The 24109-nt window shown below is 47.6% G+C and overlaps 1 long non-coding RNA gene across 1 annotated transcript in view; it reads right to left on the bottom strand.

Moving 5' to 3' along the window:
- Window positions 1–24109, bottom strand: part of LOC134927687 (uncharacterized) — an 82364-nt gene that overhangs the window by 1379 nt on the left and 56876 nt on the right. The window lies entirely within an intron of this gene.

The raw sequence follows: 24109 nt of genomic DNA, 5'->3' as shown, positions 1-24109 counted from the left end.
TAACTATCTGCATTGCCTGTGACTGTGTGTGCCTGTATCTGCTGTGTGGTTTCATTTTTCAGTGTTTCCCAAATATACCTATCACTATATTCTGTACCCTAAGGGACTAGATGCATCAGGGTCATATATATAGTATTTGCCCATTACGTGTATTCTACTGTGTACTCAGTCACATAATGGCGGATTTAATCGCTGGTGTTGTGTACTGTGTCTACAGTCACATACTAGCGGTTTTAATCATAGGTATTGTACTCTGTCTGGCTTTATCGTACTAAATCGCTCAGGTATGTCCAAACTGCACCCCTCCAGCTGTTGAGAAATTATACATCCCAGCATGCCCTGACACAGCTTTAGCATTCTCTGACAGCAAAACTGTGTCAGGGCATACTGGGATATGTAGTTTCACAACAGCTGGAGGGCAGCAGTTTGGACATGCCTGGTGTACAATGTCTATCAAGAAGCGCAGTAAGTCTGTGGATGCTCCTGCATCATGCAGAGCATGCGCCAAAGATTTACCAGAGGGGGAAGTTGTGTATGATGGTCTGTGTACTATGTGTCATACATCTCCCAATCAGTCCATAGCTCCTGTAACCAATCAAGAGCCACCTTGGGCTGCATTCACAAACCTACTGGGTACTCTGGTGCCCCCTATGGGACCACCTGTGCCATTACAGCCACAAATTGTTCTTATGGTTTTTCAACGTTGGGCGGAAAATTTGTCTAACAAGTTGCAGCAATTAACTCATTCCTTGGTCAGGCAAAAATCTACTCCAGGTCACTCTCGTGTCTCTGGGTCATCTAAGCGGGCTGCTTCCTCCTCACAATCCACTAATATCTCTGATGTTTCATCTGAAGAGGAGGGGGAGCATACTGCTTCCTTTGTTGCCCCAGAGTGTCGATACATGCGGCGATGCAAGTAATTGGCCTGATGGTGTCAGCATTTGACATGGTAGACTACGCTCAATTTAATTGTCGCCCTCTGCAGATGTTAATCCTTTCTAAGTGGGACGGCCTACCTCATCGAATCAGATCTCACATGATCACTTTGACTCTGGAGGTTCGTCTGCCGCTGACTGGGTGGCTACAGGGCCCGCAATTGAGCAGGGGCCGTCCCTTCTGGATCATCGAATGGGTCCTGCTGACAACGGATGCCAGTCTGAGCTGATGGGTTGCAGTGTTGGAGCAATACTCTATTCAGGGTCGCTTGACCAAGGAGGAGTCTCTCCTCCCAATAAACACAGTGCATAGAACACCATTGCGGGCAGTGTTCAATGCACTATCTTTCGCCCTGCCTCTGGTACAGAACAGGCCTGTTCAAGTACGGTCAGACAACGCCACCACGGTGGCATACATCAAGGTGGCACTCAAAGCCGCATGGCAATGGTGGAAGTGTCAAAAATCCTTCGTTGGGCAGAACGCTATCTGCCAGCAATATCGGAACTGTTCATTCCGGGCGTCCTGAACTGGGAAGCGGACTTCCTCAGTCGCCATGACGTGCACGCTGGCGAGTGGAGTCTTCATCCAGAAGTCTTTCAACTCCTAGTGGACAAAGGGTGCCTACCAGATGTAGACCTGATAGGGTCTCGACCAGTGCTTAAAGTGGTCCTAGAGAGGTGGTGGAACTCACCCCTCCCTCCCCACGGTGCCCATGTAATAAAGGTATTGCGTGCGCTGGAGGCGCGCCACAAAAAGGCGCATGGTCTCAAAAAGAAAGGGGAGTGGTCACACAATAGTAATAATTCCCACAGTAGTAGCACCCCATAATACACATAATGCCCACAGCAGTAGCTCCCCTTATAAAATGCCCGCAGTAGTAGTGCTCCTTATGCAATGTCCACTGTACTGGTAGTGCCCACAGTGGTAGTGCCTCTTATATAGAGCCCATAGTAGTGGTGCCCCTTATGCAATGTCCGCAATAGTCGTGTCCCTTATGTTCCCAGGAGTGATGCCCCTTATGAAGTGCCCCCTTTACAATGCCATCATTAGTAGTGTCCCCAGTAGTAATGCCCTTAATGGTAATGCCCCTGTGTAGTATTGCCCCGAGTAGTAATGTTGCCTGTAGTAATGCCCCCAGTTGTTTAGCCCCCTGTAGTAATGCCCCTGCAGTTATGACCCCAGTAGTTTACCCCCCCCCCCCTTTAGTTTATCCTCCCAGTGGTAATAACCCCAGTAGTTTAGCACTCATGTAGTTTGCCCCATGTGGTTTAGCCTCCCAGTGGTAATGCCCCCAGTAGTTTAGCCCCAGTAGTTTGCCCCTTGTAGTTTAGCCACCAGTAGTAATGCCCCCAGTAGTTTGCCCCTGTAGTTATTCCTCCTTGTAGTTTAGCCCCCAGTAGTAATGCTCCCAGTAGTAATGCCTCCAAGTAGTAATGCCCCAAGTAGTAATACCCCCAGTAGTTTAGCCCCTGCAGTTATGCCCCCAGTAGTTTAGCCCCCCATTAGTAATGTCCCCAAGTAGTAATGCCCCTGTAGTTATGCCCCCAGTAGTAATGCCCTGTAGTTATGCCCCCAGTAGTAATGTCCTCCTGTAGTTTGCCCCCAGTAGTTAGCCCCCTTGTAGTTAGCCCCCAGTAGCTTGCCCTCTTGTAGTTTGCCCCCAGTAGCTTTCCCCCTTGTAGTTTGCCCCCGGTAGTTGGCCCCCAGTAATAATGCCCCCAGTAGTTTGTCCCCAGTAGATGCCCCCCCAGTAGTTTGCCCCCAGTAGATGCCCCCAGTAGTAATGTCCCCCAGTAGATGCCCCCCCAGTAGAATGCCCCCCAGTAATTTGCCCCCAGTAGATGCCCCTCAGTAGTAATGCCAAGTAGTTTGCCCCCAGTAGATGCCCCTCAGTAGTAATGCCCCCCAGTAGTTTGCCCCCAGTAGATGCCCCCCAGTAGTAATGCCTCCCTGTAGATGTGCCGCTACACAAAGGAAAAAACAAACAAAGATCACAATATTCACCAAGCCCTGCTCCCGTGTCTGACCGCTGCAGTCCTCTGGGCGTCCGCTCCTCGGCACTATGGGAGATACGTCATGACGTCTCTCCCATAGAGCACACTGACTGAGCCGGAAGCCGGAGCTCAGTACTGAGCTCCTGCCTCCGGCTGCTGCTGCGGAGAGAGAGCCGGGCACCCGCTGGTAACACAATCTCAGCGGGCGCCCGGCATCTCCCTGTGGCGCCGATCACACATCAGGTTAGGTGAGCCAGAGGAGGTGGTACTGCGTTCCATTTCCAAGTGGAACTGACGGAACGCAGTTCCGGTCCGTTACGGCTCACTTTAACCCCTGGTATCAACACAAGCACAAGGTTCCGGTCTTCGGATCAAGGACCTAGGATCCTCAAGCAGCGTTCGTGGACGAACTGGCAATTCCAATGAACTTCCGGCTGCCTTACGTGTTTCCTCCAGTGTCACTCCTGCCCAGGGTCCTGCGGAAATTCAAACAAGAAGGAGAATTTCTACTTCTAGTCGCTCCAGCGTGACCCAGACAGCATTGGTTCTCAGACCTGCAGGGTCTATCGACAGAGCGTCCTCTTCTACTTCCTCAGCGCCCAGACCTCCTCGAACATGGCCCTTGTCTTTATCTGGACCTGGCCAGGCTAGCTTTGACAGTGTGGCTCTTGAAGCATCACTCCTGAGAGCCAAAGGATTCTCCGAGGCAGTCAACCAAACTATGTTCAAAGCCCGTAAACCGGCTTCAGCTCGGGTTTTTTACAGGTTCTGGAATTCTTTCTTCACCTGGTGTGCTGATAAGAATTATGACGCATACAGATTCAGAATGTCCAGAATTCTGGCTTTTCTGCAGAGACCTGGACTTAGGCCTTCGTCTGGCCTCCCTGGTTCACATATCTGCCTTGTCGGTATGGTTTCAAAGAAAAATTGCACCTATACCTGACGTTCATACCAGGGCCGGATTAAGGCTATGGGGGGCCCAGGGCGCACTCAGTCAGGGGGCCCTTAATAAAGAGGCACGCAACGAATACACACACACATATACCCACAGTGCAGCACTCCAGGCGTCTGAATGAAATACAATAACAGCAGCATATATTTGGTAACGTTTCAGTGCCGTTTATACTGTAGGTGCCCCTTTCGTCAGGCACTGAAAAGTTGCCAAATATATGCCGCTGTTATAGTGTTTATTTCAGCTGCCTGGAGTGCTGCACTATGGGGGTCATTCCGAGTTGTTCGCTCGCAAGCTGCTTTTAGCAGCTTTGCACACGCTAAGCCGCCGCCTACTGGGAGTGAATCTTAGCATATTAAAATTGCGAACGAAAGATTAGCAGAATTGCGAATAGACACTTCTTAGCAGTTTCTGAGTAGCTTCAAACTTACTCGGCATCTGCGATCAGTTCAGTGCTTGTGGTTCCTGTTTGACGTCACAAACACACCCAGCGTTCGCCCAGACACTCCTCCGTTTCTCCAGCCACTCCCGCGTTTTTCCCAGAAACGGTAGCGTTTTTTCACACACTCCCATAAAACGGCCTGTTTCCGCCCAGAAACACCCACTTCCTGTCAATCACATTACGATCACCAGAACGAAGAAAAAACCTCGTAATGCCGTGAGTAAAATTCCTAACTGCATAGCAAATTTACTTGGCGCAGTCGCACTGCGGACATTGCGCATGCGCATTAGCGACTATTCGCTCCGTTGTGACAAAAAAATAATGAGCGAACAACTCGGAATGACCCCCTATGTGGGGATATATGTGATTCAGATTGTGCGGGCACCCGGCGCTGAAGGCTTTTTTCTACAGGGAGAGCCGGACACCTTGCTGTGGTGTGTATGTGTGTGTGTGTATTTTTTATAATGTGTGGGTGGGTGCATGTCACAGCTACTTACTGAGGACATCTGCTCCAATCCACTGCCTCCTCTTCTAGGTTTTCTCTGCCTTCAAATCTGCAGACATGTAAAAGTACAGAATCCTATGAATGTATGAACCCTTGCACTATGTCAATCGGGCCAATATAATATGTCCCAGTCGATACCACCAGGAGACACATATCTGCAGTGCATGGAGAGCCATGCAATTTCGATAGGCGTTCCTGGGAGGTGATTGGAGAGTGGCTAATGGTGGTAGACCTGTCAATGTCAGAGACTGCGTCAAAAGACGCAGTTCCACTGGCACTGGCAGCCTCGATCCAATGGACAGTTGGAGCACCAAAGGGATTCTATAATGTCTGATGGTGCAACCTATGTTTGATCGATGGCCCGTCTTCATGCGCACATTGACAGATATTCATTACAGCTGGTGGACGTCACATAAGGGCGCCCACCGACTGCGGCATTAGCATAAAGACGTAGTAGCAGCTGCTGCAGCTACTGCAGATTCACCCACCTCCAAATCAGGCTCAGTATTAAAACAACCCCACCACCCAGATAGCAGTAATATACCCCCATAATATTAATATACCCCCCAGCCCACCACCCAGATAGCAGTAATATACCCTTATAATATTAATATACCCCCCCAGCCCACCACCCAGATAGCAGTAATATACCCCCATAATATTAATATACCCCCCAGCCCACCACCCAGATAACAGTAATATACACCCATAATATTAATACACCTCCCCAGCCCACCACCCAGATAGCAGTAATATACCCCCATAATATTAATATACCCCCCAGCCCACCACTTAGATAACAGTAATATACACCCATAATATTAATACACCTCTCCCAGCCCACCACCCAGATAACAGTAATATACCCCCATAATATTAATATACCCCCCAGCCCACCACCCAGATAAGAGTAATATACCCCCATAATAATATACACCCCATTTCACCACCCAGATAACAGTATTATACGTCCATAATATTAATACACCCCCGACCCACCACCCAGATAACAGTACTATACCCCCATGATATTAATACACCCCCACCCCAATAACAGTAATATAGTCCCCATAATGTTAACACACCCCATCCTCTTAACATATCCCCCACAAATAACATCAATACAACTCCAGACTACATTAATATATCCCCCTACACTTCCCCATATACAGGTACTTACCTCGGTAGGAAGTAGGCTGCCTGGTCTCAGCAGACTGCGGAGCTGGAGCTCATAGGGAGAAGGAGGCACAGTCACAGATAGGGCAGAAGAGAGGAGGAGAGGGAAATGGTGGAGGCTAGGGCAGGATAAACAATGACATAGAGAGTAAGGAGAGAAAGGGGCGGAGCTTCACGGGGAATAGGGGCGGGGTCTCAGCCGGGAGGGGAGTGAGTAGAGGCATCCTCACAGCAGCCCATTGGTGGCAGTGATTGATGACCAGTTAGGCTGTGACTGGCTGCTGCACTGAGTGCTGGCCCCGATAACAGCAGCTATACAGCAGCAGAAGCTGCGTGCTCTTGGGGCCAAAGTGAACAATTCCAACTGGGCCAGGGCGGCCCCAGAGATTTGGGGGGCCCAGGGTAACGTACCCCCTGGGACCCCCCCTTAATCCGGCTCTGGTTCATACATTCACTCAGGGTATCTTACGGATTCAGCCTCCCTATGTCCCTCCTGTGGCTCCATGGGATCTGTCGGTTGTCATGAGTGCCCTGCAAGAGTCTCCATTTGAACCTCTTGAGATGGTACTGGTAACTGGCTCATGGCCAAGGTCTTGTTTTTACTGGCTATTGCTTCTGCTAGAAGGGTGTCAGACTTTGGCTCATTGTCCTGTTGTCCACCCTTTCTAATGTTTCATTGTGACCGAGCAGTTCTTATAACTCACCCAGGTTATTTACCTAAGGAGGGGTCATCTTTTCATCTTAACCAAGAGATTGTGGTTCTGGCTTTTATCTCTTCTTATTTGTCCTCCAAAGAGCGGTCTTTGGATGTGGTACAGGCTCTCCGTATATATGTGGAGAGGACTGCTTCAATCAGGAGGTCAGACTCCCTTTTTGTCTTGTTTGGTTTTCACAAACATGGCTGGCCTGCGAATAAGCAAACCTTGGCCAGATGGATTAGAATGGTGATTGTACAAGCTTATGCACAAGCTGGTCCCCCAGCTCCTGCTGCTATTAATGCCCATTCTACTCGGTCTGTTGGACCTTCTTGGGCAGCTCGCTGTGACGCGTCCTCAGAACAATTGTGCAAGGTGGCTACGTGGTCCTTTGTGAACACGTTTATTAGGTTCTATACCTTTGATACTTCCGCCTCCCAGGATGCTTCCTTTGGACGCCGGGTTCTCATACCCGCTAAGGTGCATCCCCTCCCTTGAGGAACTGCTTTAGGATATCCCTGATGTTTCCCTGTGGAAACCAATGTAACCTGCTGCAGAAAAGAAGAGTTATAGTAGACTTACCAGTGTTAACTCTCTTTCTGAGAGGTACATTGGGTTCCACAGGGCACCCACCCTGACGCACCTAGCTTCTATGGGTTTGAATGGCATTAGCCGCTGGTCCCTGCTTCTGTCGTGAGAATGTAGTTCTATGTGACTAACATCTACCTTATCTCTTACCTGCTCCTGCATTGGACTTGTTAATGAAACTGAGCTCACAGTGCCTGAGGCGGGGTTATAGAGGAGGCCCCAATGCATCATGGGACAGCCTAAAGCTTTAGCCTGTTGGTGCCTCTGGATCAAGATCCAATCTACCCCAATGTTTCCCTGTGGAACACAATGTACCTCGCAGAAAGAGAGTTAACAATGGTAAGTCTACAATAACTCTCCTTTTATACATTATTAACAATAAGAAATTCTGACCGTCAAAAGTTAAGTGGATAAGAAGGGTATATGCCTGTGTCTGGTTTGATTCCACAGACAATCCAGCATTGCCTTACACTTTCCATTCCTTTCTGAACTGGATCCAGTTGTCAGCTATGTTTTTATCAAGATAAGGGGATCAGTCAGCCATGTCTGCCAACATCGGACACTATGTAGTTGGGGTATAGAAAGACTGGAGTGATAACTTCAGAAGTGAGATAGTGTCTTTGTACTCAGCGTGACTTACTAACACGACTGACTTCAGGGAACCTCCCAGCATGCATGGCAACAGACATTACTTCCTGCCAGGTTCTGACAGGTCATACAGCTACAGTCACCTCTCCTGATCTGAATAAGATTATACATTATACTTAAATCTAACTTTGTTAAGATACTAAAGTCCTTGAACTGACCAAATAAGGGATAGATAATAACGATCTTTGATAGTAATTGCAAACCACAATATTCTCTGCATGTGTGCATCATACTTGCCTACCTGACCCTCTCCATGAGGGAGAAAATGCTCTGTTCCTGGACTTTCCTGGTAATGTATGATTGCCATCACCTGTGGTGAGCTAGTTAATTGATAAGGAAGGTGTTTAACCACAGGCGATGGCAATCATACATTACCAGGAAAGTCCAGGAACAGAGCATTTTCTCCCTCATGGAGAGGGTCCGGTAGGCAAGTATGGTGTGCATGCCCCCACTCCTATTCTTACATAGAAATTAATAACACTTGCAGCTGAGTGAAACTCTGGATAAAACCTATTTTGAGAGTCTCTTTAATGTATTCTATCATAGCTTCAGACTTGTGTAAGGACTTTACCCAAAGAGGTGTTTTGCCAGTGACTACATCAATAGGTCAGTCCCATCCATGAGGTGGCGAGTCCTCAGCACCCCATATACTCATACTTGAAGTGCTCAGTTCCTGGACTTTCCTGGTAATGTATGATTGCCATCACCTGTGGTGAGCTAGTTAATTGATAAGAAAGGTGTTTCACCACAGGTGATGGCAATCATACATTACCAGGAAAGTCCAAGAACAGAGCATTTTTCCCTCATGGAGAGGGTCAGGTAGGCAAGTATGCATATACTACATACATCGGCAAAGAACTGGTGTTCCTCTATGAGGGTATGCTTCACTGACATAACTGGCAAGTTTATGGTAGTACGAGGTTTGAAGCAATACATTGAAAGCAAGACGTTCAGCAAGTAGGTCACAAGAAAGAACTTGACAAGAGTGCCAGTCTAAGCTGACTAAATGTAAGTGAAGCTACTCTAGTCCTAGGGTGATGGAATGCACAGCTGCAGGTTTCACAAAAAAGGTTATGAGTTCTTTATGCAAAGCGCCAATATGTTTTCCCACAGGTGCTATCCATAGGAATGCTGTACTATTACTAATTTTATTACCATGAATAGAGGCCCTCATTTCAAGTTGATCGCTCGCTATGGATTTTTGAAGCGCAGCGATTATGGCAGAACGGGGCTAATCTGCGCATGCGTATGCACCGCAATGCGCATGCGTGGCGTACGAGAACAACGAGCGACGTGGTTTTGCATAGGTTCTAGCGATGCTTTGAGTCGCAGTGCCGATCGCAGGGAGATTGACAGTAAGTGGGAGTTTCTGTGTAGCAACTGAGCGTTTTCTGGGAGTGTTTGGAAAAAAGCACGCGTGGCCGGTCGTTTGCAGGGTGGGTATCTTACGTCATTACCGCATCACTCGTCACAGCAATCATCACACAGAATAAGTAACTACAGGGCTGGTCTAGTTCTGCACAAAATGTGTTTGCAGGCACTCTGCTGCATAGGCATTCGTACTCCTGCTATGCTAAAATACACTCCCTCATGGGCGGCGACTATGCGTTTGCACGCCTGCTAAAAGTAGCTAGCGAGCGATCAACTCGGAATGAGGGCCAGAGTACAAAGAATGGGATTTTGAAGAGTAATCATCGGTAGAGCAAGTCTGGATCTGCTCTGTAGTCAGGACACATACTTCTGATGAAGCTAGGTGACTTTACCTAGGGAAACGCGTTAAGTGTTGAAGCTGCCACAACCACCACAAGTGTTCCACCTGCAAGTCGGATCCAGATATGGACTTTTAAATCTGCCATTTGGAACTCTGAGGAATTGCACATGTACAGCATCGATGGGAGAGACCCAGGTTGTTTCATTGCCACAGCTTGCTTGCTGAAATAATCTCCATAAAACCTTTGGAAGTCTCCATCAACAAGGGTAATACCAGCTGTACTTATTTCCTCTTACCAGAGAACTTTGCACAAGGCACTTAGTCCGGGATCCATTTGTGGACACTGCAAGCAGCCACCTATAAATATATCATAGCTCCATATATGCCTCAATTTTATATTTGCTATATATGTTCAGGATGTTTTTTAGTTTTTATTTGTGATGTATAGGGAATAAATTATATGTTATTTTTATTCAAATTGATCCACAGTCGTTTATTATTATTGGAGAAACACAGTAGCGCCAGTTCTTATTTCCTCATCGGTAGAGCAAGTCTGGATCTGCTCTGTAGTCAGGACACACTGGAATATGCAAAAGTCTTTCCTCAGTAGGAAAACGAAAACATGGGGACTGAGAATATGACCTCCCCAAAACCAGTTATGTTCTCCCATTACACTGATATATAGAAAAAGAGTACAGAAAATAACCATCTCCTTCAGGGGAGCACTGCAGCTCGGAAGTTTGAACCACAGTAGAAAAATAAATATACCAGTTTAGAGCTAGAGTGTTTGCTTAGCTCAAATTCCACGTATGTTCTTCATAGTGGAAACACGTGTGTACAGGTTTATGTGGAAGAGTTACTGTATACACTAGTGGATGCCTCAAAACTACAAACAGCCCAGTTGCTTAACCAGTGGAGTGGAAAGACAGATGAGGTACAGGCATACTTACTGTAATATACCCCAGTGGCGTAACTACTGCCCCCCGAAGCCACTGCGGTGGCTTGGAGGCGCAGGGCTGCGGGGGCGCCTCTGCCACTGATTGCAGCTGTCAGTTTTGGAAAGTAACCGGAGGGTACAGCGCGCACCTCTCCTGAGTGTCCCTCCTGGGTCTCCGGCGGCAGCGGCGTGTCTGTTAAATTAAGTGCCGGTTCGTGAGTCACTGCCGGTCCACGAGCTCTGATTGGCTCACGAACCGGCACTTAATTTGGCAGACACGCCATTGGAGACGAGACACACACAGGACGGACACAGCCAGGAGAAGCGCACTGGGGGCATATGTGTATCTGACACTGGGGGGGGGGGGGGCATATTTGGCACTGGGGGCATATGTGTTTCTGACACTATGGGGGCATATTTTTATCTGGCACTGTGGGGGAATATCTGGCACTGGGGGCATATGTGGCACTGGGAGCACAGCCCTGACAACAAGCATTACCCCCTAGCACAAGCATGACACCCAGTGCATGAAACCCCTGGTAACGAATATTACCCCCTGGCAACAAGCTTGAAACCCAGCACATGATACCTCTGGCAACAAGCATAACACCTACCGCATGAAACCCCTGGCAACGAGCATGACACCCTGAGCATGAAAACCCCTGGCACCGTGTATGGAACCAAGAGCATGAAACCCCTGGCAATGAGCAGGTAATTTAAAAGTAATTAGAAGCCTTACTGTAGGGCTTAGGGGGACATGTACTAAGCAGTGATAAAAGTGGACAAGTGAACCAGTGGAGAAGCTGCCATGGCAACCAGAGAATGTTTTGGCTTGGGGGAGAAAAATTTCTGGTTACGTCACTGATATACAATGATTAGGATGTAGCAGTGCTTGAGCGGATCGGGGTGTCATACAGTTCATCGGCCAGTGAGTATATGCAGGATAATAGCAGGTATCTCCTGGAGCTAAGTGGTACACAGCTATGTTCCACTGTGGTGTTATTACACAGTGATAAGATGGCAAGGTCAGTGGCTATCTTGGTACAGAGAATGAAGCCTACTTGGAGGAACAACATGGAATATGTGCAGTAGCACACTCCACATTCAACACTTTAAAGCGTATGTCCACTTTAAAACACAATGAAATAAAACCTTTGATTTTTTTTATTTTTTTTATCCAATTTTGGAAAGGGTATTTCTACTTCTAATAATACTGCAACATGCTCATTCTCATAGATGGCTTGATACAAATCTGTGTTTGCTTTTCGGTGCATCCATGGGATTATACTTACTTTCTTAAGATATGGCGAGAATCCATCCATAGTGCAGGGGTGGCCAACCAGTCAGAGACAAAGAGCCAAGAAATCTTGTTAGGTACATCAAAGAGCCGACTTTAAGCCAAAGGCGCACTTGCAAAAAATGGGGTGTGACCTTGTGCCTGCTAGGCCACGCCCCTGGTATAAAATACATTGAAAAAGCCAGATCCAACATAAAATACAATGAAAAAGCCACTTCTACATCAAATAATTGAAAAAGCCTGATCCGCATAAAATATATTGAAAAGCCAGATTCACATAATACACTTCAGTTTCCCCATGTGTCACTCCAGCCAGCACCCGCCTGTGTCACTCCAGCCAGCTCCTCCATGTGTATTTGGCTCCCTTAGTTCTCAGTCTACGTAGTGCTGCTGCAAGTCTGGCTGGAGTGCAGCGGTTTACAGATCTATTGTGGTCATGTGACTTTGAGTGTTGGGAGCCACATTTGAATAAAGAAAGAACCGCATGTGGCTCAAGAGCCACGCGTTGGCCACCACTACCATAGTGTATGTAGAAAATCTTTGTGACTGAAAGCGGAAATCAATCCTGCCCACTGCATTTTGAATTGCAATTAATCATTAACTTTATACAATAATATCACTTACGAAAAACTGCTCCTTTTGCAGAGACAGCTTTTTGGAGAGAGATATTTTTCCCACTGCAGCGCCCCTTAATCAGTGTAACTTTCCACAGTGCCCACTCCCCTACAGTCTCTCCACAGTGCCAGCTCCTGCAGACAGCCTCTATTGCAAACCTCCTGCATCCATCCCTGCAGCCCTCTCTTCCCACAGCCACTATGTCCCGTTCCCGCAGCACTCTTCCCCTATATCCCTTGCAGCCATGCCCTTAGCCCCAGCAGCCGTCCTGCAGCCCTTTCTCCCCTTCAGCCAGTGCCCCATTACTCGCAGCCTCTTCCCGCTGCAGCTGCTGTATTCTGTCCCCACAGCCCCTTCTCCATCCCTGCAACCAGTGTATCCCATCAGCACAGCCCTCTACTCCCAGCAACCACAGCATGAATGACCAGGGAGGTTTATTCATGTACAAAATGAAAAATTAATTGTCATTTATCACTATACATCGCATCAATTCGATGTAATATAAAACTTTGGTAAATAGCAATTCATGTATACTTACCTTTCCGGCAATGCGATCTGGTATCCTTAGATTCAGCTGCAATGTCTTCTCCTGCGGTCCCCTCTGTGAAGCCGGAGGGTCCTGTCTGCACATGCGCCACAGAGCTCCTAAGAGGCTCCAGGTGATGCTGGGAGGTCAGGGGCAGAGCTAGTGCCAGGTAGGGGCAGAGAGGAGGGAACCATTGAACTTCACTGCAGTTTCCGCACCGAAATTCAGATTACGCCGTCCTGAGACGACGAATCTGAACTCCATGGAGAAGCGGAAAACGGATCTTTCCGTTCTTTCATGAATCGCACTGACTGTACAAAAGTGTGGTGATGCGATTCAGGCACGGGCAGATTCAGACCTCATGGGACCCTAAGCAAGGCACAGATTTGGGACTCCCCTTCCTCAAACAATCTCCCCCAGTCAGTCAGTGTAAGCACACAATCAGTAGTTGTGACACTTACATGCCCATAGTAGTTGTGCCGCTTACACAAACAATGTCCACTGTAGCTGTGCCGCTTATTCACATTTTGCCAACAGTAGTTGTGCCTTTTACACACACAATGGCTACTGTAGTTGTACTGCTTATACACATAATGCCCACTGTAGTTGTTCCGCTTCTACAGTAATGCCCACTGTAGTTATGCCCCTTAGAAACAGCATGTACTGGCATATAGCACATATTTACTAGAGATGTGCACCAGAAATGTTTCAGGTTTTGGTTTTGGATTCGGTTCCGCGGCTGTGTTTTGGATTCGGACGCGTTTTGGCAAAACCTCCCTGAAAATTTTTTGTCGGATTCGGGTGTTTTTTTTTCAAAAACAGCTTAAATCATAGAATTTGGGGGTAATTTTGATCCCATAGTATTTTTAACCTCAATAACCATAATTTCCACTCATTTCCAGTCTATTCTGAACACCTCACAATATTATTTTTAGTCCTAAATTTGCACCGAGGTCGCTGGATGACTAAGCTAAGCGACCCAAGTGGCCGGCACAAACACCTGGCCCATCTAGGAGTGGCACTGCAGTGTCAGACAGGATGGCACTTACAAAAATTGGCCCCAAACATCACATGCTGCAAAGATAAATGAAAGAAAAAAGAGGTGCAAGATGGAATTGTCCTTGGGCCCTTCCACCCACCATTATGTTGTATAAACAGAACATGAACACTTTAACAAACCCATCATTTCAACGACAGGGTCTGCCACACGACTGTGGCTGAAATGACTGGTTGGTTTGGGCCCCCACCAAAAAAGAAGCAATCAATCTCTCCTTGCACAAACTGGCTCTACAGAGGCAAGATGTCCACCTCCTCCTCATCGTCCGATTCCTCACCCCTTTCACTGTGTACATCCCCCTCCTCACAGATTATTAATTCGTCCCCACTGTAATCCACCATCTCAGGTCCCTGTGTACTTTCTGGAGGCAATTGCTGGTGAATGTTTCCACGGAGGAATTGATTATAATTCATTTTGATGAACATCATCTTCTCCACATTTTCTGGAAGTAACCTCGTACGCCGATTGCTGACAAGGTGAGTGGCTGCACTAAACACTCTTTCGGAGTACACACTGGAGGGGGGGCAACTTAGGTAAAATAAAGCCAGTTTGTGCAAGGGCCTCCAAATTGCCTCTTTTTCCTGCCAGTATATGTACGTACGTACGTACGTCTGACGTGCCTACTTGGATGCGGTCACTCATATAATCCTCCACCATTCTTTCAATGGTGACAGAATCATATGCAGTTACAGTAGACGACATGTCAGTGATCGTTGGCAGGTCCTTCAGTCCAGACCAGATGTCAGCACTCGCTCCAGACTGCCCTGCATCACCGCCAGCGGGTGGGCTTGGAATTCTTAGCCTTTTCCTCGCATCCCCAGTTGCGGGAGAATGTGAAGGAGGAGCTGTTGACGGGTCACGTTCTGCTTGACTTGACAGATTTCTCACCAGCAGGTCTTTGAACCTCTGCAGACTTGTGTCTGCCAGAAAGAGAGATACAACGTAGGTTTTAAATCTAGGATCGAGCACGGTGGTCAAAATGTAGTGCTCTGATTTCAACAGATTGACCACCCGTGAATCCTGGTTAAGCGAATGAAGGGCTCCATCCACAAGTCCCACATGCCTAGCGGAATCGCTCCGTTTTAGCTCCTCCTTCAATCTCTCCAGCTTCTTCTGCAAAAGCCTGATGAGGGGAATGACCTGACTCAGGCTGGCAGTGTCTGAACTGACTTCACGTGTGGCAAGTTCAAAGGGTTGCAGAACCTTGCACAACGTTGAAATCATTCTCCACTGCGCTTGAATCAGGTGCATTCCCCCTCCTTTGCCTATATCGTGGACAGATGTATAGGCTTGAATGGCCTTTTGGAGCACCAGCAAACACTCCTGAACCTGCCCCTCCATCCTCTGAAGCATATAGAGGGTTGAATTCCACCTCGTTACCACCTCTTGCTTCAGATGATGGCGGGGCAGGTTCAGGAGTGTTTGCTGGTGCTCCAGTCTTCGGCACGCGGTGGCTGAATGCCGAAAGTGGCCCGCAATTCTTCGGGCCCCCGACAGCATCTCTTGCACGCCCCTGTCGTTTTTTTAAAAATTCTGCACCACCAAATTCAATGTATGTGCAAAACATGGGACGTGCTGGAATTTGCCCACATGTAATGCACGCACAATATTGGTGGCGTTGTCCGATGTCACAAATCCCCAGGAGAGTCCAATTGGGGTAAGCCATTCTGCGATGATGTTCCTCAGTTTCCATAAGAGGTTGTCAGCTGTGTGCCTCTTATGGAAAGCGGTGATACAAAGCGTAGCCTGCCTAGGAACGAGTTGGCGTTTGCGAGATGCTGCTACTGGTGCCGCCACTGCTGTTCTTGCTGCGGGAGGCAATACATCTACCCAGTGGGCTGTCACAGTCATATAGTCCTGAGTCTGCCCTGCTCCACTTGTCCACATGTCCGTGGTTAAGTGGACATTGGGTACAACTGCATTTTTTAGGACACTGGTGACTCTTTTTCTAACATCTGTGTACATTCTCGGTATCGCCTGCCTAGAGAAATGGAACCTAGATGGTATTTGGTACCGGGGACACACTACCTCAAGAAATTCTCTAGTTCCCTGTGAATTAACGGTGGATACCGGACACACGTTTAACACCACCGAAGCTGCCAAGACCTGAGTTATCCGCTTTGCAGCAGGATGACTGCTGTGATATCTCATCTTCCTCGCAAAGGACTGTTGGACAGTCAATTGCTTACTGGAAGTAGTACAAGTGGTCTTCCGACTTTTCCTCTGGGATGACGATCGACTCCTAGCAGCAACAACAGCAGCGCCAGCAGCAGTAGGCGTTACACTCAAGGATGCATCGGAGGAATCACAGGCAGGAGAGGACTCGTCATACTTGCCAGTGACTTGGCCTGCAGGACTATTGGCTTTCCTGTCTAAGGAGGAAATTGACACTGAGGGAGTTGGTGGTGTGGTTTGCAGGAGCTTGGTTACAAGAGGAAGGGATTTAGTTGTCAGTGGACTGCTTCCGCTGTCACCCAAAGTTTTTGAACTTGTCAATTACTTCTGATGAATGCGCTCCAGGTGACGTATAAGGGAGGATGTGCCTATGTGGTTAACGTCCTTACCCCTACTTATTACAGCTTGACAAAGGCAACACACGGCTTGACACCTGTTGTCCACATTTCTGTTAAAATAATTCCACACCGAAGAGGTGATTTTTTTTGTAATTTGACCAGGCATGTCAATGGCCATATTCGTCCCACGGATAACAGGTGTCTCCCCGGGTCCCTGACTTAAACAAACCACCTCACCATCAGAATCCTCCTTGTCAATTTCCTCCTCAGCGCCAGCAACACCCATATCCTCATCCTGGTATACTTCAACAGTGACATCTTCAATTTGACTATCAGGAACTGGACTGCGGGTGCTCCTTCCAGCACTTGCAGGGGGCGTGCAAATGGTTGAAGGCGCCACCTCTTCCCGTCCAGTGTTGGGAAGGTCAGGCAATCACAATTGGACTCTCCTTGGGGATTTGTGATTTAGAAGAACGTACAGTTCTTTGCTGTGCTTTTGCCAGCTTAAGTCTTTTCATTTTTCTAGTGGGAGGATGAGTGCTTCCATCCTCATGTGAAGCTGACCCACTAGTCATGAGGAACATAGGAGAGGGCCTCAGCCGTTCCTTGCCACTCCGTGTCGTAAATGGCATATTGGCAAGTTTACGCTTCTCCTCAGACAATTTTAATTTTGATTTTTGGGTCATTTTACTGAACTTTTTTTTTTTGGATTTTACATGCTCTTTACTATGACATTAACGTCATCTGCCAAGGCCGATGCCCAAAGGCATTTCATCGTCTCGGCCATGACTAGTGGCAGCAGCTTCAGCATGAGGTGGAAGTGGATCTTGATCTTTCCCTATTTTACCCTCCACATTTTTGTTCTCCATCTTTTAATGTGTGGAATTATATGCCAGTAATATATCAATAGCAATGGCCTACTGTACCGTACTGCTATATATATATATATATATATATATATATATATATGCAATTCCTGTCGGCACTCTTCCAAAAAGGTATCAACCTGCCTTGGTGCCCTCCAAGGTTGTCACACCAATGATACAGAGTATAGGCTGGCGGCACTCACAGGACTTGTTACCACAGATTACACGAGACTGCCCCCGTGAATATCAACGTTTCGATTTCACGGGGGCAGTCTCGTGTAATCTGTGGTAACAAGTCCTGTGAGTGCCGCCAGCCTATACTCTGTGTATATATATATATATATATATATATATACTGGTGGTCAGCAAAATTCTGCACTGTCCTCCTACTATATACTGCGCACAACTACAATGCAGCACAGATATGGATAGTATACTTAACGACACAGAGGTAGAGCAATGGACTACTGTACCGTACTGCTATATATATATAATGGTGGTAAGCAAAATTCTGCACTGTCCTCCTACTATATACTGCGCACAACTACAATGCAGCACAGATATGGATAGTATACTTGACGACACAGAGGTAGAGCAATGGACTACTGTACCGTACTGCTATATATATATATACTGGTGGTCAGCAAAATTCTGCACTGTCCTCCTACTATATACTGCGCACAACTACAATGCAGCACAGATATGGATAGTATACTTGATGACACAGAGGTAGAGCAATGGTCTACTGTACCGTACTGCTATATATATATATATATATATATATACTGGTGGTCAGCAAAATTCTGCACTGTCCTCCTACTATATACTGCGCACAACTTCAATGCAGCACAGATATGGATAGTATACTTGACGACACAGAGGTAGAGCAATGGACTACTGTACCGTACTGCTTTATATATATACTGGTGGTCAGCAAAATTCTGCACTGTCCACCTACTATATACTGCGCACAACTACAATGCAGCACAGATATGGATAGTATACTTGACGACACAGAGGTAGAGCAATGGACTACTGTACCGTACTGCTATATATATATATATATATATATATATATACTGGTGGTCAGCAAAATTCTGCACTGTCCTCCTACTATATACTGAGCACAACTACAATGCAGCACAGGTATGGATAGTATACTTGACGACACAGAAGTAGAGCAATGGACTACTGTACCGTACTGCTATATATATATATATACTGGTGGTCAGCAAAATTCTGCACTGTCCTCCTACTATATACTGCGCACAACTACAATGCAGCACAGATATGTATAGTATACTTGACGACACAGAGGTAGAGCAATGGACAACTGTACCATACTGCTATATATATATACTGGTGGTCAGCAAAATTCTGCACTGTCCACCTACTATATACTGTGCACAACTACAATGCAGCACAGATATGGATAGTATACTTGACGACACAGAGGTAGACCAATGGACTACTGTACCGTACTGCTATATATATATATATATATATATATACTGGTGGTCAGCAAAATTCTGTACAATGCAGCACAGATATGGATAGTATACTTGACGACACAGAGGTAGAGCAATGGACTACTGTACCATACTGCTATATATATATACTGGTGGTCAGCAAAATTCTGCACTGTCCACCTACTATATACTGCGCACAACTACAATGTGTTATGAGCCACGGCTGTGGCTCATTCCTGTTTTGCAGTTTTGTTCTGTATTTTATGTTATACTTCTGTTTATGTTCCCCGTGGGTGTCATGGGGTGCTCGGAGCTCACCCTTAAGGAGGGGATACTGTTATGAACCACAGGTAGTGGTTCATTCCTATTTTATGTTTATAAAGTTGTCTTGCATGCCAGGATTTCCTGTTGCTCTGTTTTAGAATACTCTTGTCTGCTGCCGCTGGTGAGTCTGTGTAATTGCAGCTTGTTCCCATGTGTTCAGCCTCACCTGGCTGCTAATTGCATCTTGTCAGTTTGGAATCATGCAACAGGGCAGCTGCATGGGATTATTAATTAGGCCTCTCTGTTATATGCTGGCTGACTGCAATTCACAGATGCTGGTGATATTTATGGGTTTTCAGTCTGCTTGAAGTCTGACCTGATTCCTGCCTGTCCCTGAGCTCCTGTATAGCAGTGTCTGACTAGCTGCTTCCTGTGTTGATTCCTGTGTCAGTCCCTGTGTCGATTCCTGTGTCTGATCCCGTGTCCTGCTGTGAGGCGTTCCTGCCCTGAGGTCCAGTGGCTTTGCCTATCCCTGGTCAAGTTCCTGGTTTCCTGGTGTCCACCGGTTTGTCGTTTGGGATTCTGCCTGTCCTCCAGTTCTGAGAGTGTGTGTCGGCATCATTGAGGGTTCCTGTCCGTTTGCCAGTATTCGTACCGGTTCCGTGAGTAGCGGCTCTGCCGCGTCCGTTGGCCTAGGCCGCTGTATTCCATTATTGTTTCTGTCCCTGGTGTTTTGCAGAGGGTTCTGCTTATGCTGTCACCGCCGGTACACAAAGGTATTGTGTCGGCGTGTGATCAGCATTTCCTTTGTTGTTATTTTCCTTTGGCGGTTTCTCCGCACATACTTTAGGTTTTTAGTTAGCTTGTAGCCCCTGGCCTGTTTGCTTAGTTAGAGGGCCTCTTGTTATCATCCTGTCTCGGATTTCCCTTTGTCTCTCACTAAGACCGGGGGGCATCGGAGTTGGGCAGACATAATCCGCCCTTCAAACGCGGCTGCCAAGTGCTCAAGAAACCATAGTCTTGCAAGGGATTTCTGACAGCACGGGTGAGACAACAGAGTTAGGGCGCCAGGGGCTATTCCCTTTCCATTCCCCTTTCCCAGCGTTACGTCCTGGTGCTCTGGACTCACTTCATGAACATCTCCCTTGATCTGAGCACCAGGAACCTAACATTATCACCAGCCATACCACAAAAAAGAAATAAAACTTTTTTTCTTTTTTGGCCCAGTCCAGTGTCTAGTCTAGAATCCAGTCCTGTCTAGAATTCAGTGTGCAGAATCCAATCCGGTGTTTAGAATCCAGTCTTGTCTAGAATTCAGTGTGCAGAATCCAATCCGGTGTTTAGAATCCAGTCCTGTCTAGAATTCAGTGTGCAGAATCCAGTCCGGCGTTTAGAATCCAGTCCGGTGTTAGAATCCAGTCCGGTGTTTAAAAAAAAAAAAAAAAAGTCTTGTTTAGCAAAAATTTAGTCCTGCCTAGTCTAGTCCTGCCTTGTCTAGTCCTGCCTAGTCTAGTCCTGCCTAGTCTAGTCCTGCCTAGTCTAGTCCTGCCTTGTCTAGTCCTGCCTTGTCCAGTCTTGCCTTGTCTAGTCTTAAATCCTCCTATGTCTACTATGCAAGCCCTGCAGGCATCTCTCGCAGCCCTGAACTCTGCATTCAGTGCTTTGAGACCAGAGCGACTAGAAGTGTTGCAGCAATCCCTAAAGCAACTGCAAAACCTTCTGACTAAAATCTTGCTCATCTTGCCAGAAGTCGTTGAGAGTACATCTATCTCTAAAGAGACTCTAGTTCACAGTATGGTGACAAGAGAACCCTCTGGTTTATTTGAAGAGAAAAGGTTTAAAAGTTTTCTGCGGCCCAGGCTCTCAGAAGAGGAGCGTCTGCGTTGCAGAAATTTAAACTTATGCCTATATTGTGGGGGTTTAGGCCACTATCTGCAGACCTGTGAGTTGCGCAAGCCAAAGTGTGGTGACGAGTCTTGCCCTCTGGCCAAGTTGAGTCAGGATACAAGACCTACTCCTGTCTCTACTGTGGCAGAGGTACTTGTCACACAACCCACACTAAAAAGCTCTCTGTCCTATCATTGGGGTCCTTGGGCAAGGGAGCCCCATTGTAGATTCAGGAATCAAAAGAAAATGTTTCTCTCCTCTCTTGAGGTTCCTGTTGAAGCAGAGTTGCAAACCCATGGAGTGGTGCCCGTAGCCCAGGGTCCTGGAGTGGTGCCCGTAGCCCAGGGTCCTGGAGTGGTGCCCGTAGCCCAGGGTCCTGGAGTGGTGCCCGTAACCTAGGGTCCTGGATTGGTGCCCGTATCCCAGGGTCCTGGAGTGGTGCCCGTAGCCCAGAGTGCTGGTGTGGTGCCCGTAGCCCAGAGTGCTGGTGCGGTACCCGATGCCCAGAGTGCTGGTGCGGTACCCGATGCCCAGAGTGCTGGTGCGGTACCCAATGCCCAGAGTGCTGGTGCGGTACCCGAAGCCCAGAGTGCTGGTGCGGTACCCGATGCCCAGAGTGCTATTGCGGTACCCGATGCCCAGAGTGCTGGTGCGGTACCCGATGCCCAGAGTGCTGGTGCGGTACCCGATGCCCAGAGTGCTGGTGCGGTACCCGATGCCCAAGCTTATAGAGGGACATCAAATATTGTAGTTCAGGTGTCCATACCAGAAGGGGTCTCAGAAGCTGTTACCCCAGGTAGGGACTTGAAGAGCGCAACCCCAGAAAGGGTATCTAAAATCATAGTTCTTGAAGGGAACTCGAGAAGCAAAGCCCCAGAAGGGATCTTTGAAGTAATATCCCCAAGTGGGGTCTCGGGAGACGCAGCCCCAAAGAAGGGTCTAGAAGTCGCTTCCCCAGGAAAGAACTTAAGAAGCATAGCATTAGTGGAGGATCTGAACGTTATTGCTTCAGCAAAAGTCCCGGAAGTCATAGTCCCGGGAGAACTTTCGATAATTATCGACTCAGAGAGGGAGGCCGATGGCCCGATCCCAGTCAGTGAGGCCAACGGCCCGGTCCCAGTAAAAGAATCTGAGGTGCTGACCCCAGCGGGGTTCCCGGAGGCCACTGCCCCAGCGGGGTTCCCGGAGGCCACTGCTACAGCGGGGTTCCCGGAGGCCACTGCCCCGGGTGGGGTTCAGAAAGTCACTGCCCCGGGTGGGGTTCAGAAAGTCACTGCCCCAGGTGGGGTTCAGAAAGTCACTGCCCCGGTGGGGTTCAGAGAGTCTCAGCTTCGAGTAAGGTCAATAGTGACCAGGTCCTAGCAAAGCACTCCAGTCAGTCGGATGAGAAGGAAACAGATCCTGACTCTGATATCTCAACATCCATAACCTTTGATGGGGACTTAGCCCAATTTCTGGCGCTTTTCAAACACTATTACACTATTATGTTGTCTAGACCATTTCTGGGCATCACTTCAGAGAACCTTGGGCTCTATCTGATTTATTCTTTTAGAGGAGAGCATTTTGAGTGGGTGACCAGCCTAATGAAAGCTGAAGATCCCATTCTTCAGGATCCCCTAGCATTCAGTGATGCAATTATTAAAAGATATGGTTCCAAAGAAATTGGTTCAGGTTCCTCTAGGTCACCCGTCTTATATGCTGAGAGTCCACCAAATACTGTAAACTCAGCACAAGAGTCTCAGCCCATTGTTTTGACTGCAGGTTGTGCTTTTCTGACTTCTTCTTCTAATAATAGTACTTTACCAGAAAGTTCAGCTCCCAAGGGTAAGAGACCTGTCTCTGACTTGAACGCAGCCTTGCTGGGTGGTACCATCAGTTCAGACAATGTGTGGGGAATTACCTTGGTCAGACCTAAAGAGCTTTGTAAAAAGAAGAAGAAGAAAAAGAAATAATTTTTGACTCTTGCCTTGATATAAAAAAAAAAAAAAAAAAAAAGATTTTTTTTCCCCTTGTCTTGTGTCCAGTGGCCACCATCAAGGGGAGGGCACTGTTACAAGTTGTTGCTACAGCTTGTTTTTGTTTTCGTGTCTGTTAGACCAGTGTGTCAGGTTTTTTTTTGTATCCCTTGTTCTGGATAGTCTGAATTTTGGGGTCTTTTGACCCCTCCTCAAGGGGGGGGGGGTAATGTTATGAGCCACGGCTGTGGCTCATTCCTGTTTTGCAGTTTTGTTCTGTATTTTATGTTATACTTCTGTTTATGTTCCCCGTGGGTGTCATGGGGTGCTCGGAGCTCACCCTTAAGGAGGGGATACTGTTATGAACCACAGGTAGTGGTTCATTCCTATTTTATGTTTATAAAGTTGTCTTGCATGCCAGGATTTCCTGTTGCTCTGTTTTAGAATACTCTTGTCTGCTGCCGCTGGTGAGTCTGTGTAATTGCAGCTTGTTCCCATGTGTTCAGCCTCACCTGGCTGCTAATTGCATCTTGTCAGTTTGGAATCATGCAACAGGGCAGCTGCATGGGATTATTAATTAGGCCTCTCTGTTATATGCTGGCTGACTGCAATTCACAGATGCTGGTGATATTTCTGGGTTTTCAGTCTGCTTGAAGTCTGACCTGATTCCTGCCAGTCCCTGAGCTCCTGTATAGCAGTGTCTGACTAGCTGCTTCCTGTGTTGATTCCTGTGTCAGTCCCTGTGTCGATTCCTGTATCTGATCCCTTGTCCTGCTGTGAGGCGTTCCTGCCCTGAGGTCCAGTGGCTTTGCCTATCCCTGGTCAAGTTCCTGGTTTCCTGGTGTCCACCGGTTTGTCGTTTGGGATTCTGCCTGTCCTCCAGTTCTGAGAGTGTGTGTCGGCATCATTGAGGGTTCCTGTCCGTTTGCCAGTATTCGTACCGGTTCCGTGAGTAGCGGCTCTGCCGCGTCCGTTGGCCTAGGCCGCTGTATTCCATTATTGTTTCTGTCCCTGGTGTTTTGCAGAGGGTTCTGCTTATGCTGTCACCGCCGGTACACAAAGGTATTGTGTCGGCG

This window comes from Pseudophryne corroboree, chromosome 5 (genome assembly GCF_028390025.1).
Source record: "Pseudophryne corroboree isolate aPseCor3 chromosome 5, aPseCor3.hap2, whole genome shotgun sequence".
NCBI classification, from domain to species: Eukaryota; Metazoa; Chordata; class Amphibia; order Anura; family Myobatrachidae; genus Pseudophryne; species Pseudophryne corroboree.
Note: the sequence above shows the minus strand (reverse complement) of the source record. Positions and strands in the feature narration are given on the sequence as shown.